Here is an 11,458-nt window from a genome sequence, read left to right on the forward strand (position 1 = left end):
AATGCTTAAGTGCAATTTGGACGCGTTCGGCGAAGTTCAAATGTTTGAAAGTTTAAAGAAAGGTTTCGATTGTCGATTCGTAGTTTTGATGTTGTTTGGCATAATTTGCGGTTTTGACTAAGTTCGTGTCATGTTTTCGGATGCATTTGGATGGGGCCCCGGGGGCCTCGCATTTGAAACAGATTAAAACTTGGAATTTAGGACATGCTGGTTTTGGCCAATTTATGGTGCAACCGTACCTGCAAAAATTTGGGCGCAGGTGCGGAGCCGCTGAAGCGGCACTTAGATCGCAAAAGCAAAAACTGGACTGGAAGGTGGAATCCGCAGGAGTGGAATGCTGGGAGCATCAGCACATCCACAGAAGCGGAATCCTCGATCACAAAAGCAGAAGGTAGAGCAGAAGGAAAAGATTGGATCGCACCTGCATTTGCACAGAAGCGGATTTTTTTTGGCAGGTGCTAGAGCTGGATCCCAGTGCTTCTCCGTAGGTGCAGCTACTGTTCCACTGGTGCGAAAATATTGCTGCGTAGAATTGTTTTAAGAACGGGATTTGGCTCTTCTTCTCTTATTTTTCACTTGGGTTAGCCAACTTTTGGGAGCTATTTTGAGGGGATTTTCATCGAGCAATACGAGGTACGTGATTTCCACCTATTACAAGTTAAATACTTAGATTATATATAGATTTTAACATGTATATTTGGAAAATTTAAGGGATAAACCTAGAATCAATAATTGTGAATTTTGACCACGATTTTGGAAATGGAATTGAGAATAAATTATGTATTTCAATTTGTAACGTTATGGATAACGTCTATCTTCGAATATTTTAGGAATTCGGGCACGTGAGCTTGAGGGTTGACTTTATTGACTTTTCGAGCGGAGTTAGGAATTGTTATACATTAATTAATTATTATATTTAGTATATTTTTATTGGTTTTCATGAATTTTTGACTAGTTTAGATCAATGGGCATTTGGTTTGAGGTGTTAGAGAGGCGTTGGAGTCGGTTATAGAACTTCGGAGTAAGGTAAGTCTCTTTTCTAACCCTGTGAGGGAAAATTTACCCCGTAGGTATTTTCTTGTTATATGCTACATGTATTGGGAGTTGTGCATGTATGAGGTGACGAGTATCTGTACGTATGCTAGAATTCCTGAGTATGTCCGGGTAGACTAGGATTCATGCCATGCATTATTTGTACTAGTGGAGTTATTATTACATGCTTAGTTACTTGATTGCGCGTTACGACCTTAGCCTAGGCAAGTGTAGAGTGATAGACTCGCTATTGTAGAGATTTGACGAGCTACTTGATTAGCCGCGAAATAATTGTGACTCCCTTACGAATTTCTCCCGCGTTGTGTTTTCAACGAAAAGCTTCCTTAAATTTTATAACTCACACGTTCTTCGTGAGTGGGGTCAAGGACCCATTAAATCTTTTTATTCTAATGGGATTTGTCCGTTCGCCTAGTCAGGAATATTGTAACATATTCTTATGGGATCGGGCCGTTTCCTTGGCAATATCTTATTTTTATGGGATCGGGCCGTTTCCTTGGCAATATCTTATTTTTATGGGATCGGGCCGTTTTCTTGGAAATATCTTATTTTTATGGGATCGGGCCTGTGATGACCCAAAAGGGTGAATTTAGTGTTTCAAGGCCTAAAAACCTCCTTTTTACCCCACCCTGATTTATGTGCGTGGTCCGAACCTATATCCGGAAAGCCTTCTATGTGAAAATATAAGAAATAGAAAAATTAGAGTTAAAAATTTGATTATGGTTGACTTTGGTCAACATTTTGAGCAAACGGACTCGGATCCGTGTTCCGATGATCTCGGGAGGTCCGTAGTAAAATATGGGACTTGGGCGTATGTCCGGAAATGAATTTCGAGGCCCCAAGCCTTAGAAATCAATTTTTGAAAGAAATTATTTTACTGAACTATCTAAGAAATAAAGAAAAGAATTAATGTTTGAAACCATTGTTATCGGGCCCGTATTTTGGTTCCAGAGCCCGGTACAAATTTGTTATAACATTTGAAAGATAATTGTGAAATTTGGTGAAAAACGAAGTTTATTTGACATGAGTTGGACTTCCGATTGGATAGTTATGAACTTTGAGAGTTCTTGATGAAAATGTTGAGTTTTGAGGTTTAATTCATGATTTTACATGTTATTTTGATGATGTGATCGCACAAGTAGGTCCATATGATATTTTTGAGTTAGTATGCACCTTTGGTTTGAAGTCCCGAGGGCTCGGGTGAGTTTCGGGTAGGTTTCGGGGTGTCTTAGGCTTAAAACATGGCTACTGGAGGTTCAGAGAAGTGCAAAACTCTGAACCTACTAGTGCGGTCCGCACTAGTTTTTGAGCTATCCGCACTGGTGACTGTGCGGCTGCAGTTGATTTTGTGCGGTCCGCACAGGTTCACTGTCCGATTTCGAAAGCCTATATCTTTTGATCTACAATGAAATTTGAGATGCTTCAAAAACGAAAGTTGTAGCCCTTCGTGTCTAGTTTCAAGAAAGGTAAAGAAATCAGAATTTGGACATTTGTAGAGAAAGTTATGGCCAAAATACTAAAATATATCACTGCAGTATACGGGAAGGGCTGTGCGGCTGCAGTTAATTTTGTGCGGTGTGCACAGGGCATCTGAGAGTAGTATATTTAGACGGGATTTTCAGTTATTTTTCATTTTTCAAAACCCCAAAAACATAAGAGGCGAATTTTCAAACAATCTTTCTTCTCCAAAATATTGGTAAGTGATTTCTAACTCATTTTCTTCATTCCTTAACATCTTTTAACATGATTTAAGCTCAAAATCAATGATTTTCATGGGGAAAATTGGGTATTTTGGATAGAACCTAGGTTTTTCAGAAATTGGTGATTTGGACCTCGATTTGAGGTCCGATTTAAAAACAAATTATATATCTGAGTTCGTGGGGGCATGGGTAATTGGGTTTTGGTTCTAACCTCGGGTTTTGACCATGTGGGCCCGGGGCCGATTTTTGAATTTTTGGGTAAAACTTTGGAAAATTCATTTTCATGCATTCAAATTGATTCATTTAACGTTTATTGATGTAATTAAGTAACTTGTAACTAGATACGAGCGAATTGGTGGTGGAATCAAGGGGTAAAGCTATAATTGAATCGTGAATTGTGTTCGTGGCATCGAGGTAAGTGTGTGGTCTAACCTTAGCTTGAGGGATTAGGAGTTGAGTCCTATTTTCTATGTGTTAATTGTTGAGTACAACGTATAGGCATGGTGACGAGTATCTATACGTTGGTGTCTAGCATACCCGTGAGTCTTTATATTGTGATTATCAAGACTTCGTTGTATCTTTCATGCCTTAGTGGTGGATTCTATTTGTTGTTTAAAGTTTGTGGAAGGAATTGTGACCTATGAACATTGAGGAGCGTGAGTCAAGTTGTATAACGAATTGTGAAAGTGTAAGTGAAAAAAATTGAACCTCTAGAGCATTGGCTCGAGTTGTGAAGTGAATTGTGAAGTAAAAGTGAGAAAGAGAAGAGATCATTATGTTGTCGCCCTTGCCGAGCTATTGTTGATTTATTCGTTATCTCCATTGGCGGGATGTTGAGGTTATTGATGATGCTCCCTTGCCGGGATTTATTTGTTGAATTGTTGTTCCCTTGCCGGGATCTTTATTGCAATTTCATTTATTCCCTTGCCCTATTGTTTGTGATTGTTGTTTGGGTGAAGAAGAGAGTTAAAGCACAAAGGGTGATGCCATGCATTGTTTGTTTTGTGAGGAAGGAGTGTAAAGCACGGAGGGTGTTGCCATGTATTATTGTGAGGAAAGAGTGTAATGCACGAAGGGTGATGCCATGCCGCACGATGTACCATTACGTGCCAATTTTATTGATTATATGGTGAGGAAAGAGAGTAAAAGCACGAAGGGTGATGCCGTGCATTTATTGATTTCTTATTCTTTGTTGATATCCGAGTTATGTTGTTTCTTTATTTTATTTGATGTCTTTCTACTCGAAACTGTTATCTATCCCACAACATGCTCCCCCTCCCATTTTGTCTGGTTATTTCTGTACTTCTTTTCTGCTGTATATATTTGAACTGCACAGGTTTATTTGGTAGTCTGGTCCTAGCCTCGTCACTACTTCGCCGAGGTTAGGCTAAACACTTACCAGCACATGGGGTCGGTTGTGCTGATACTACACTCTGTACTATGTGCAGATCTCGAAGCAACTTTTGGACCGTAGTATGGAGGCTACCTTCAGTCCACGCAGAGATCCAAGGTAGACCTGTAGGCGTCCGTAGGCCCTGTCATCTCCCTCTATCCCTATTTCCTGTTTCATTTTCCTTTTATTCAGAAACAGTGTTCAGTTATTTCTTCAAACTTTGTATGTAGCAATCTTAGACAGTCTGTGACACTGTGACACCAGGTTTTGGGTGGTTAAGGCTTAAGTATTTTTAATAGATACAGTTTTCATATATTTTATTAATGTCTTTCGCTTAAATTTGAATTTCCGCTGTTATCACGTTATCGCCTTATAATTGTTAACCAGAAATTATTGGATAATGAGGTAAGTAGTTAAAGGTTTGGCTTGCCTAGCTCACCTTAGTAGGTGCCATCACGACTCCCGAGGGTGGGAAAATTCGGGTCGTGACAAGTTGGTATCAGAGCTCTAGGTTACATGAGTCTCACAGTTAACAAACAAGCTTAGTAGAGTCTGAGGGATCGGTACAGAGACGTCTGTATTTATCCCCTAGACGCTACAGAGTTAGGAAAAACTTCACATTTATTCTCTCCTATCGTGCGGTCTGGTTTCTCAATGCTAATTGAATTTCTACCTATTCTTTCATAGATGGCGAGAACACGCGCTTTCTCATCCAGTGACCAGTGGCCCAAGCCCCTAGTAGCAGCTCCTACAAGGGGCAGAGGGTGAGGCCGAGGCTCGTGCTAGAGGCTGAGGTAGGGGTAGAGCTCAGCCTCGAGCAGCAGCACCAACGAAGGAGCCTCATGTCAACTTTGATGATGAGGTTCCGGCCCCAGCAGTTCCGGTGGGCCTAGCTCAGGTCCTAGAAGGGTTTGTTGCTACTCCAGTTCTTCAGGATGCTCTGGTCCGTCTAGTGGGCCTTATGGAGAGTATCACCCGAGCATGTTTTCTTCCTATAGCACCAACCGTCTCTCAGGCTGGAGGAGGAGCCCAGACTCCTGCTACTTGTACTCCGGAGCAGGTAGCTCCCCAGATTCAGACTCCAGCAGTTCAGCCAGTTGGAGCAGTTCAGCCGGGTGTGGTAGCTCAGACCGACGATGGAGTAGCTATGTCCGTCGATGCTTTGTGGAGGTTGGATAGGTTCACCAAACTCTTCACTACTACGTCCCGCGGTGCATCTACTAAGGATCCCCAAGATTATCTAGACAACTGTCATGAGGTTATCAGGAACATGGGAATAGTTGAGACCAATGGGGTCGATTTTGCTACTTTTCGCTTGTCTGGATCCGCCAAGACTTGGTGGAGGGATTTATGTTTAGCTAGACCAGCCGGATCGCCAGCTTTCACTTAGGAGCAGTTTACGCAGCTATTTTTGGAGAAGTTTCTCCCCATCACTCAGAGAGATTTCGATCGGAGGCAATTTGAGCATCTCCAGCAGGGTTCTATGACTATTACCCAGTATGAGACCAGATTTATCGACTTGGCTTATCATGCTCTTATCATACTTCCCACCGAGAGAGAGAGGGTGAGGAGGTTTATTAATGGACTTATTCAGCCGATTCGTCTCTAGATGGCTAGGGAGGCTGGGAGTGAGATATCTTTCCAGAAGGTGGCCAATGTGTCCAGGAGAGTGGAGATGGTTCTGTCACAGGGAGGTGGTCATGGGTCAGACAAAAGGCCCCGTCATTCAGGCCGATTCAGTGGTACCTCATCTGGAGGTAGGGATTCATATGGTAGAGGCCATCCTCCTAGGCCTTTTCAGTCATCACTTCAGGTTTCTTATGGTGCTTCAGGTAGCCATGATCTTCAGATGTAGTATTTTGATCAGCTGTCCTACAATGCACCACCTGCTCCTATTAGTGCACCGCTGCTTCAGAGTTTTTGGGGTGGTCATTCAGGTCGTCAGGGCCAGCAGTCTCAGCAGCCGAGGGTTTGCTACACTTGTGGTGATATGGGTCACATTGCTAGGTTTTGCCCTCGAGCACCGAGTAGCTCTCAGCATCAAGGTTCCCGCGCCATGGTTCAGGCACTAGGTGTCCCACAGCCCGGCCAGCCAGCTAGAGGTGGGGGTAAAGGTGCTAGAGGTGGAGGTAGAGGTATTAGAGGTGGAGCTCAGGCCGCTAGAGGTGGAGGCCAGCCAGTAGCAGGCCGTCCCAAAGATGTTGTTCAGGGTGGTGGGGCCCAGCCCCAATGTTATGCTCTTTTAGCCAGGCCCGAGGCATCAGATGCGGTTATTATAGGTATGGTTCTTATTTGTGATAGAGATGCTTCAGTGTTATTTGATCCAAAGTCTACATACTCGTATGTGTCATCTTATTTTGCACCGTATCTGGTCATGCCTAGTGATTCTTTGAGTGCTCTTGTTTATGTGTCTACACCGGTAGGTGATTATATTGTGGTATATCGAGTCCATCGTTCATGTATAGTTGTGATTAGGGGTCTTGAGACTCGCATAGATTTGCTTCTTCTAGACATGGTTGATTTCGATGTCATATTAGGGATGGACTGGCTATCACCTTGTCATGCTATCTTGGATTGTCATGCCAAGACTGTGACTTTAGCCTTGCCGGGTTTACCTCGTTTAGAATGAAGAGGGACTCCTGGTCATTCTACCCATAGTGTGATCTCTTATTTGAAGGCTCGGTGTATGGTCGAGAAGGGGTGTTTGGCCTATTTGGCATATGTTCGTGATTCTAGTGCTGAGGTTCCTTCTATTGATTCTATGCCCATTATTCATGAGTTTCTTGAGGTTTTTTCTTTAGACCTGCCGGGTATGCCACTCGACAGGGATATTGACATTTGCATTGATTTGGCTCCGGGCATGTAGCCCATTTCTATCCCGCCGTATCGTATGGCCCCGCCTAAGCTGAAGGAGTTGAAGGAGCAGTTGCAAGACTTGATTAAGAAGGGTTTCATTAGGCCGAGTGTTTTGCCTTGAGGTGCGCCGGTGTTGTTTGTTAAGAAGAAGGACGGATCGATGAGAATGCGTATTGATTACCGGTAGTTGAACAAGGTTACAATCAAGAATAAGTATCCATTACCGAGGATTGATGATTTGTTTGATCAGCTTCAGGGTGCCAAGGTATTCTGAAAGATTGACTTGAGATCTGGCTACCATCAGTTGAGGATTAGTGCATCCGATGCCCCTAAGACAGCTTTCCGTACTCGGTACGAGCATTATGAGTTCTTGGTGATGTCATTCGGGTTGACAAATGCCCTAGCAGCTTTTATGGATTTGATGAACCGAGTGTTCAGGCCTTACTTGGATTCGTTCGTGATAGTCTTCATTAATGATATTTTGATCTATTCCTGTATCCGGGAGGAGCATGAGTAGCATCTTAGAGTGATTCTTCAGACCTTGAGGGATAGTCAGTTATATGCTAAGTTCTCAAAGTGTGAGTTATAGTTGAGTTCAATTGCATTCTTGGTTCATGTTGTATCAACAGAGGGTATTCAGGTTGATTTGAAGAAGATTGAGGCAGTCAAGAACTGGCCTAGACCACAACATCAGCTGCAGAGATTCGGAGTTTCTTGGAATTGGCAGGCTACTATCGTCGGTTCGTGGAGGGCTTCTAATATATCGTAGCCCCGATGACCAGGTTGACCCAGAAGGGTGCCCAGTTCAGATGGTCGGATGAGTGTGAGGCGAGCTTTCAAAAGCTCAAGACAGCTTTGACTACGATGCCGGTGTTGGTTTTGCCCACAGGTTCAGGGCCATATACAATTTATTGTGATGCATCTCATATTGTTCTTGGTGCGGTGTTGATGTAGGATGGTAAGGTCATTGCTTATGCTTCACTGCAGTTGAAGATTCATGAGAAGAATTATCCGGTTCATGATTTGGAGTTGGCAACAATTGTTCATGCGTTGAAAATTTGGAGGCATTATCTTTATGGCGTGGCATGTGAGATGTTCATGGATCACAAAAGTCTGCAATACTTCTTCAAGCAGAAGGAGTTGAATTTGAGGCAGAGAAGGTTGTTGGAGCTATTAAAGGACTATGATATCACCATCTTATATCATCCGGGAAAGGCCAATGTGGTGGTCGATGCTTTGAGTAGGAAGTCAGCCAGTATGGTCAGTCTTGCTTATATTATGGTCGGTGAGAGACCGCTTGCTTTGGATGTTTAGGCTTTGGCCAATCAGTTCATGAGGTTGGATGTTTCTTAGCCCAATCGTGTGTTAGCTTGCACGGTCGCTCGTTCTTTTTCATTGGAGCATATCCATGATTGGCAGTATGATGATCCCCATTTGTGTGTCCTTAGAGACACGGTGCAGTGTGGAGGTTCAAAGCAGGTTACCTTAGGTGATGATGGAGTTTTGAGATTGCAGGGCCGAGTTTGTGTGCCTAATGTGGATGGGCTCCGAGAGTTGATTTTAGAGGAGGCCCATAGATCCCGGTACTCTATTCATCCGGGCGCCGCAAAGATGTATCAGGATATGCGACAGTATTATTGGTGGCAGAGAATGAAGAAGGATATCGTTGCATATGTGGCTTGGTGTTTGAATTGTCAGCAGGTTAAGTACGAGCATCAAAGGCCCGGTGGTTCATTTCAAAGGATTGACCTTCCCGAGTGGAAGTGGGAGTGGATCACTATGGATTTCATTGTTGGACTCCCACAGACTCGCAGGAAGTTCGATGCAGTGTGGGTTATTTTTTATAGGCTGACCAAGTCAGCGCATTTCATTCCTGTGGCAGTCTCCTACTCTTTCGATAGATTAGCTGAGATCAATATCCAGGAGATTGTTTGTCTTCATGGTATGCCCGAGTCTATCATTTCGGATCGAGGTATGCAGTTTACCTCCCATTTCTAGAGGGAAGTTCAGCGAGAATTGGGCACACAGGTTGAGTTGAGCATAACGTTTCATCCTTAGAAGAACGGGCAATCCGAGTGGACCATTCAGATTTTGGAGGATATGCTCGAGCTTGTGTCATTGACTTTGGAGGCTCGTGCGATCAGTTTTTACCTTTAGTAGAGTTTGCCTACAACAACATCTACCAGTCGAATATTCAGATGGCTCTGTATGAGGCTTTATATAGTAGGCGGTGTCAGTCTCCGGTTGGATGGTTTGAGCCGGGAGAGGCTCGGTTGTTGGGTACGGATCTGGTTCAGGATGCCTTGGGTAAGGTAGGATCATTCAGGGTAGGCTTCGTACAGCTCAGTCCAGGCAAAAGAGTTATGCCGACCGCAAGGTTCGTGATTTGGCATTCATGGTTGTTGGAACGGGTATTGCTTTGAGTGTCGCCTATGAAGGGCATGATGAGATTTGGGAAGAAGGGCAAGCTTAGCCCTAGGTTCATTGGCCCGTTTGAGATTCTTGATCGAGTAGGAGAAGTGGCTTATAGACTTGCGTTGCCGCCGAGCTTATCTACCGTGCATCTAGTGTTTCATGTGTCCATGCTTCGGAAGTATCACGACGATCCATCCCACTGTTAGATTTCAGCACTGTCCAGTTGGACAAGGACTTGTCTTATGAGGAGGAGCCGGTAGCTATTCTAGACCGGCAGGTTCGTTAGTTGAGATCGAAGAGTTTCCCTTCAGTTTGTGTTCAGTGGAGAGGTCAGCCCGCCGAGGCATCGACATGGGAGTCTGAGTCCGATATACGGAGCCGTTATCCCCATCTTTTTCCCGACTCAGGTACTTCCTTCTTATGTCCGTTAGAGGACGAATAATTGTTTTAGAGGTGGAGAATGTGATGACCCAAAAGGTCATCACTTGTGTTGCAAGTGAATTCAGTGTTCCGAGGCCTAAAACCCTCCTTTTTACCCACCCTGATTTACGTGCGTGGTCCGGACCTATATCCGGAAAGCCTTCTATGTGAAAATATGAGAAATAAAAATTTTAGAGTTAAAAATTTAATTATGGTTGACTTTGGTCAACATTTTGAGCAAATGGACGCGGATCCATATTTCGACGATCCCAGGAGGTCTGCAGTAAAATATGGGACTTATGCGTATGCCCGTAAATGAATTCCGAGGTCCCAAGCCTTAGAAATCAATTTTTGAAAGAAATTGTTTTACTGAATTATCTAAGAAATAAAGAAAAGAATTAATGTTTGAAACCATTGTTATCGGGCCCGTATTTTGGTTTCGGAGCCCGGTACAAACTTGTTATAGTATTTGAAAGATAACTGTGAAATTTGGTAAAAAAACGGAGTTTATTTGACGTGAGTTGGACTTCCGATTGAAGAGTTATGAACTTTGAGAGTTCTTGATGAAAATGTTGAGTTTTGAGGTTTAATTCATGATTTTACATGTTATTTTGATGATGTGATCGCACGAGTAGGTCCATATGATGTTTTTGAATTAGTATGCACCTTTGGTTTGGAGTCCCGAGGGCTCGGGTGAGTTTCGGGTAGGTTCCGGGGTGTCTTAGGCTTAAAACATGGCCACTGGAGGTTCAGAGAAGTGCAAATCTCTGAACTTGCTAGTGCGCTCCGCACTAGTTTTTGAGCTGTCTGCACTGGTGACTGTGCGGCCGCAGTTGATTTTGTGCGGTCCGCACAGGTTCACTGGTCCGACTTCGGAAGCCTATATCTTTTGATCTACAATGCAATTTGAGATACTCAAAAATGAAAGTTGTAGCCCTTCGTGTTTAGTTTCACGAAAGGTGAAGAAATCAGAATTTGGACATTTGTAGAGAAAGTTATGGCCAAAATACTAAAATATATCACTGCAGTATACGGGAAGGGCTGTGCGGCCGCAGTTAATTTTGTGCGGTCCACACAAGGCATCTGAGAGTAGTATATTTAGACGGGATTTTCAGTTATTTTTCATTTTTCAAAACCCCAAAAACATAAGAGGCGATTTTTCAAACAACATTTATTCTCCAAAACGTTGGTAAGTGATTTCTAACTTATTTTCTTCACTCATTAACATCTTTTAACGTGATTTCAACTCAAAATTAATAATTTTAATGGGGGAAATTGGGTGTTTTGAGTAGAACCTTGGTTTTTCAAAAATTGGGGATTTGGACCTCGATTTGAGGTCCGATTTCAAAACAAATTATATATTTGAGTTTGTGGGGGAATGAGTACCCGGTTTTGGTTAAAACTTTGGAAAATTCATTTTCATGCATTCAAATTGATTCATATAGCATTTATTGATGTAATTAAGTAACTTGTGACTAGATACGAGCGAATTGGTGGTGGAATGAAGGGTAAAGCTATAATTAAATCGTGAATTATGTTCGTGGCATCGACGTAAGTGTTTGGTCTAACTTAGCTTGAGGGATTGGGAGTTGAGTCATATTTGCTATGTGTTAATTGTTGAGTA

The sequence above is a fragment of the Nicotiana sylvestris genome, chromosome 6, assembly GCF_000393655.2.
Source record: "Nicotiana sylvestris chromosome 6, ASM39365v2, whole genome shotgun sequence".
Classification (NCBI taxonomy): domain Eukaryota; kingdom Viridiplantae; phylum Streptophyta; class Magnoliopsida; order Solanales; family Solanaceae; genus Nicotiana; species Nicotiana sylvestris.